Consider the following 6,968-nt stretch of genomic DNA (forward strand, 5'->3'; position numbering starts at 1 on the left):
GATTTGAAACATGGCAAAACGAATTCTTCTGCCGTGGCTGATCACTGTTACAACGCTGTGGGGGATCACGATATAATTTTCTCCGATACCAAGGTTCTTTGCAAACCCACGGGCTTTTATCAGAGATTTGTTCATGAAGCAATTCAGATCTACAAACACAGACACAATTTCAACCGAGAGGATGGTTTCAAATTAAGCTACCATTGGAAAGATGTTCTAAATCGAACTAAACATTAAACTAATTTCAATGGTACAGTATATTTTTCAAGTAGTGGTACCCCAAACTTTCGCAGCTCTTATAAATTCCCTTTTCACACCATCAATAGGTAAACTCCCCCTCCCCCCCTTCCCCCCGCCCCGCGCCAAATGGCAAGTCCACCGGCACGTACACCACCTCTTTCCAAAAATCTGCCAATCAAATGCTAATTTTTATGCTAATTTATTTGTCAGAACACGTTGTTTGCTCGCACACAGTTTAAAGGTCCGCTGTCTGAGCGTGGTTGTGTTTCGCTAAATTCTCCTGTTTGATGAGTACTAGGTGCCTCGGTGAATGTATATGCTCTAACTTTAACATAGCTATTTCTGTGACCAGTTACAAGCTAATCACTCAGCTATTTCAATGCTAAATTCTATGCTAATTCCTTTGTCAAGGGGTACCTCTGCGGATGTGTATACTTTAACTTAGCTATTTCAATGAGCCATTTCAATGCTAAATTATATGCTAATTCCTTTGTCAAGGCGCTTGGTGTTTTTCTTCTCACACAGCTTAAAGGTCGTGATCTGAGCGTGGCTTCTTCCACTCCAGCGCTGTCCTCCAGACAGTCTCGTCTCTTCACCTGATGAAGGCCGCTTGTGTTGTGGCCGAAACTTCGTGAATTTTTGTTATTTTTTTGTTATTTTATTTTCACCTACGTGACTTTACCCAATAGAACCAAAGAGTATGGATCCTAGCAGTCACGAAAGCTTTAAATCTAGTTGCAAGATCACATGTGGATAATATATTACATACAATCATATGTTCAGTCAAAGCAACCATATGTTCTGGTTGTGCCGGGATATTCCCAGTTTCAAAAAGGCTATGCTAGTGTCCTGAAGCATTTTAATTTGGGCTTTTCTCCTACTTTACAGTGTTCTAGATTCAAACTAGGCTGATTTACTGGAACATGTTATGACTAACAGATTCTATGCTGAGTTGGTAGCAGAATAGGAGGAACTTACGGAGCTGTAGGTCAGCCTGTGTCAGAGTAATTGAGCGACCGCATATTCGTAAAAGTAGGTGGTGCTAACAGAAGGGGTATGGCAGCTCACCAGTCTTTCGGGTTGATACTCAATGAAAATTCAGCAGCTCTGTGTACAGTCCATTCATGATGAAGACTCACTATATGCTTGCTGTAAGAAAATACATTTTTCGCTGTACACTCCTACCAACGGCGCATTCATAGGTATGATGCATTTTATAGCTGTCAAAACATTACCTTATTTAAATGTAGTTGATATATACATAGTAACCGTTTGAAGACTGATTAAGAATGCATCTTTGCAGAAGACTGTACTCCAGGCTGGTCTGACTGGTATGATTAGCAATATCCTGATGAAGAAAATGGCGGAGATGAGGAATCTTACCAGAAGGTCATAGCCTCAGGGAAAGTGGTTTGTCTGCCTGATTCACCGGTGCAAAACATTGAATGCAAAGCAGAGAGATTCCCTAATACCCCATTGCAGGAATTGGGCCACACAATAACTTGTGACAAGAATAAAGGACTGAAATGTGTCAATGAGGATCAAGGAGGACTGCCATGTTACAACTACAAGGTCATATTCTGCTGTTCCAGAGCAGCTGGACCCCCTGCACCAACTCCATCTAAAGCAAGCCCAGCTACCATTCTGAAATTAGTTGCAAAATCACATGGATAATATATTAAATGCCATCATTCGTAATTGAGTTTTTTTGGGTTATATCATGTAAATGTGTATTTAAATGCACCACCACCAGGCACAGCCAATCAATGAGGTTTGCACTCTTCCTACAGAACTAACTGCATCAAAGGACAAGACACCCGCACCTCCAACCTCTGGCATCAAGGAGCCAGGACCCTCAAATATATACACAGGATGTATATTGGAATAGGTTTTACCCTTTTAACTGGCACAAAAACTGACACCTTTATTCAAGGCATCATGTTTGCAATAACCACAACACAAGCAGTCAAAATGCAAACAAAAAAGACAACTCTGATAATAATATGCACTGTCCTTGAATTTGATTGGTCCACACCCGAGACAGCTTTTCTTAGAGCCTAGTCTCCATTGGTGTTAGACCAGAAGACGCCAAAAGGCGTACAACTCAAAAACAGCGCACTATCAGAATATTGAGGGCTCGGGGTGAGCATTTACATTATGAGACCTCCTTTGCCAGAAACAAGATATAGGAATAGGTTTTACCCTTTTAACTGGCACAAAAACTGACACCTTTATTCAAGGCATCATGTTTGCAATAACCACAACACAAGCAGTCAAAATGCAAACTAAAAAGACAACTCTGATAATAATATGCACTGTGCTTGAATTTGATTGGTCCACACCCGAGACAGCTTTTCTTAGAGCCTAGTCTCCATTGGTGTTGGACCAGAAGACGCCAAAAGGCGTACAACTCAAAAACAGCGCAAAGGATGTATATTGCTCAGAATGAAATCACGCAAAATGCGACTACATTTTTAAATCTCAGAGACAAAGTATGATTAACTGAATTGTATGAATGGGTGACCACTTCCGCTAACATGATTCATAAACTGAAAGTTTTAGGCTGCAGAGGTCTGAATGCTAAACTCATTTATTTTGCTGTACATCCATGCTCCCACGTCTTTTAAATGTACATTCTTTCAAGATCTATCCCTTTCTCTGCTTTCAAAGTAACACCGAAACTCCCGGTTGAGGAAAAGCCAACAAAGGCAGCTCCAGAAGAAAGTGGCCCTCCTCCTCCAGAACCAACTCCATCGAAGGAGAAGTCACCCCCACCTCCAACATCTAGCTACAAGGAGCCAGAACCATCGCCCTCAGAAGGTCCAGGTGTGTTCATTTTGAAAGAGTATATATATACAGGATGTATACTGCTTAGGATCAAATCACAGATTGTGACTGAATTCGGTAGATGTTAGAAACTAAACATGTTGACGCATGAATGATTTTAGATGTGCGACTACCTGCATTATCTATGTCATATGGCTGAATATTTACAATGTGGACTACAGAGGGCAGAATGCCAGAACCCTTTATTGTGCTGTACTTCCATGCTTCGCTGTCTATAATTCCCACACTCGCACTAACGAGAATGATGAAGCACGGTGAAATAACCCCACAAACCCAGACAGCGTGGGAGGCTTTAATTGAACAGCGGATTGGAAAAACTGTACATTATTTTGGAACACTTTCCAGTAACTCATTTGAAATGCAGACTAAAAGTATCGTCTGAAGGTTGTTTACAACTTTTTGCAAGGGGTAATTGGGAATGCATGCACAATCTTCATTCTATCAACATCCATCCCTTGCTTTTCTTTCAAGGTGACACCGAAACCCCCAGTTGAAGAAAAGCCAACAAAGCCAGCTCCTGATAAGAGTTTCCCTCCTCCTCAAGAACCAACTGCATCGAAGGACAAGCCACCCCCACCTCCAACCTCCAGCAACAAGGAGGCAGAACCATCAAGCCCAACTCCAGGCCCAGGTACCATGGTGGAATTAGTTGCAAGATCACATGTGGATAATATATTACATACAATCATATCAGTTTAACACGTAGGCTTTCGCGTCCAATATTATTCATAATAAAGGTACACTACTTAGGATCAGCTACAGGCTTAGTGCGGCTTGGAAGCGTATTATTAAATAATACATATTGCAATTCTTTATAGGGGAAACACATACTAATTAACGTATTACTAACATAGCATATAATCACAATAACACATATTATAACTAATACTAATCTACAACTCATTACTAATCATAACCATTGACTGATTACCAATCGATTATATAATTACAATACCCTCCCCCTCTGCCTCAAATCACTGCACCTGAATGAGTTAAATGATGACGTCACCCTGCTGCTCTATTTAAGACCGGGATCAAGTGAGGGCTTTACCATTCTGGCGAATTCCCTGATGATGCTGGATGTAATTACCAGCGAAAAGTCGTACTCAAACTGTAAATGTTGTGGATTCACTCTTCAACACACCGGTGGGCTAAAGTAGTGAACTATGTGTCTTTTGTCAACGTGACACTTTTTTGCTGATTGGCCGTGTCGGGTGGTGGAGGGTTACCACACATTTATAAATAACGCAATCTAACCCAAAAACCTTTATTATGAATACATCATATGTTCAGTCAAAGCAACCAGTTGTTCTGGTTGTGCCGGGACATTCCCGGTTTAAAAAAGGCTATGCTAGTGTCCTGAAGCATTTTAAATTTGGGCTTTTGTCCTACTTTATAGTGTTCTGGTCCCAAACTTGGCTGATTTACTGGAACAGGGTATGACTAACAGATTCTAGGCTGGGTTGGTAGCAGAATAGGAGGAACTTACGGAGCAGTAGGTCAGTCTGTGTCCGAGTTATTGAGCGACCGTATCTTCGCAAAAGAAGGTGGTGCTAACAGAAGGGGTATTGCAGCTCACCAGTCTTTCGGGTTGATACTCAACGAAAATTCGGCAGCTCTATGTACAGTCCATTCATGATGAAGAGGCCCACTGTATACTGGCTGTATGTAAATACATATTTCGCTATACACTCCTACCAACGGCGCATTCACAGGTATGATACATTTTATAGCTGTCAGAACATTACCTTATTTAAATGTAGTTGATATATATAGTAACCGTTTGACGACTGATTAAGAATGTATCTTTGCAGAAGACTGTACTCCAGGCTGGTCTGACTGGTACGATGAGCAATATCCTGATGAAGAAAATGGCGGAGATGAGGAATCTTATCAGAAGGTCATAGCCTCAGGGAAAGTGGTTTGTCTGCCTGACTCACCAGTGCAAAACATTGAATGCAAAGCAGAGAGATTCCCTAATACCCCATGGCAGGAATTGGGCCAGACAATAACTTGTGACAAGAATAAAGGACTGAATTGTGTCAATGAGGATCAAGGAGGACTGCCATGTTACAACTACAAGGTCAGATTCTGCTGCTCCAGAGCAGCTGGACCCCCTGCACCAACTCCATCTAAAGCAAGCCCAGGTACCATTCTGGAATTAGTTGCAAAATCACATGGATAATATATTAAATGCCATCATTCGTAATTGAGTTTTTTTGGGTTATATCAGGTAAATGTGTATTTAAATGCACCACCACCAGGCACAGCCAATCAGTGAGGTTTGCACTCTTCCTACAGAACCAACTGCATCGAAGGACAAGACACCCGCACCTCCAACCTCTGGCATCAAGGAGCCAGGACACTCAAACCCAGAAGGGTCAGGTGTGTCCATGCTCTAAGAATATATATACACGGGATGTATAATACTCATTATCAAATCACGCAAAATGCGACTACATTTTTAGATCTCAGAGACGAAGTATGATTGTAACTGAATGGTATGAATTGGTGACCAATTCCGCTAACATGATTCATAATCTGAAAGTTTTAGGCTGCAGAGGTCTGAATGCTAAACTCATTTATTGTGCTGTACGGCCATGCTCCCACGTCTTTTAAATGTAATTTTTTTCAAGATCTATCCCTTTCTCTTCTTTCAAAGTAACACCGAAACCCCCGGTTGAGGAAAAGCCAACAAAGGCAGCATCAGAAGAAAGTGGCCCTCCTCCTGCAAAACCAACTCCATCGAAGGAGAAGTCACCCCCACCTCCAACCTCTAGCAACAAGGAGCCAGAACCATCGCCCGCAGAAGGTCCAGGTGTGTTCATTTTGTAAGAATATATATACAGGATGTATACTGCTTAGGATCAAATCACACAGATTGTGACTGAATTCGGTAGATGCTAAAAACAAAACATGGTGACGCATGAATGATTTTAGATGGGCGACTACCTGCAAGATTATTTATCTGCATAATTGATGTCATAAGGCTGAATATTTACAATGTGGACTACAGAGGGCAGAATGCCAGAACCCTTTATTGTGCTGTACTTCCATGCTTCCCTGTCTATAATTCCCACACTCGCACTAAAGAGAATGATGAAGCACGGTCAAATAACCTCACAAAACCAGACAGCGTGGGGAGGCTTTAATTGAACAGTGGATTGGCAAACCTGTACATTATTTTGGAACACTTTCCAGTAACTCATTTGAAATGCAGATTAAAAGTATCGTCTGAAGGTTGTTTACAACTATTTGCAAGGGGTAATTGGGAATGCATGCACAATCTTCATTCTATCAACATCCATCCCTTGCTTTTCTTTCAAAGTGACACCGAAACCCCCAGTTGAAGAAAAGCCAACAAAGCCAGCTCCTGATAAGAGTGGCCCTCCTCCTCTAGAACCAACTGCATCGAAGGAGAAGCCACCCCCACCTCCAACCTCCAGCAACAAGGAGCCAGAACCATCATCCCCAGAAGGGCCAGGTGTGTTCATTTTGCAAGATTATTTATAAATATAACAGCTGTATACTACTTAGGATCAGATTACACAATGCGACTTAATATGTTAGATCTCATAATCGAATTAGACTTGCACCTGGATGAGGTTGGGATGGGTGACTACTTGTGTAACAGATATCATAGGCAATGTTTTTACAATATGGCTGGAAAGGGCAGAATGCCACGCACCTTTATTGTTCTGTATATCCATGCTCCCACGTCTAAACAATCTACATTCTGTCAACATCGATCCCTTGCTTTTCTTTCAAAGTGACACCGAAACCCCCTTTAGAGGAAAAGCCAACAAAGCCAGCTCCTGAAGAGAGTGGTGCTCCTCCTCTAGAGCCAACTGGATCGAAGGACAAGACACCCCCACCTCCAA

The 6,968-nt window shown here is 41.8% G+C and overlaps 1 long non-coding RNA gene across 1 annotated transcript; it reads left to right on the forward strand.

Annotated features, from left to right (window-relative positions):
• The first annotated feature begins 2,748 nt into the window (after positions 1-2,748).
• Positions 2,749-6,526, forward strand: LOC142922616 (uncharacterized). The gene is made up of 3 exons (XR_012940193.1): positions 2,749-3,066; positions 3,559-5,905; positions 6,416-6,526. It is a non-coding gene; the product is annotated as an uncharacterized LOC142922616 (long non-coding RNA).
• The last annotated feature ends 442 nt before the right edge of the window (positions 6,527-6,968 follow it).

Source organism: Petromyzon marinus, unplaced genomic scaffold, assembly GCF_048934315.1.
Source record: "Petromyzon marinus isolate PM22_M1 ecotype Great Lakes invasive population unplaced genomic scaffold, UKy_Petmar_22M1.pri1.0 PM_Scaffold_12, whole genome shotgun sequence".
Classification (NCBI taxonomy): domain Eukaryota; kingdom Metazoa; phylum Chordata; class Hyperoartia; order Petromyzontiformes; family Petromyzontidae; genus Petromyzon; species Petromyzon marinus.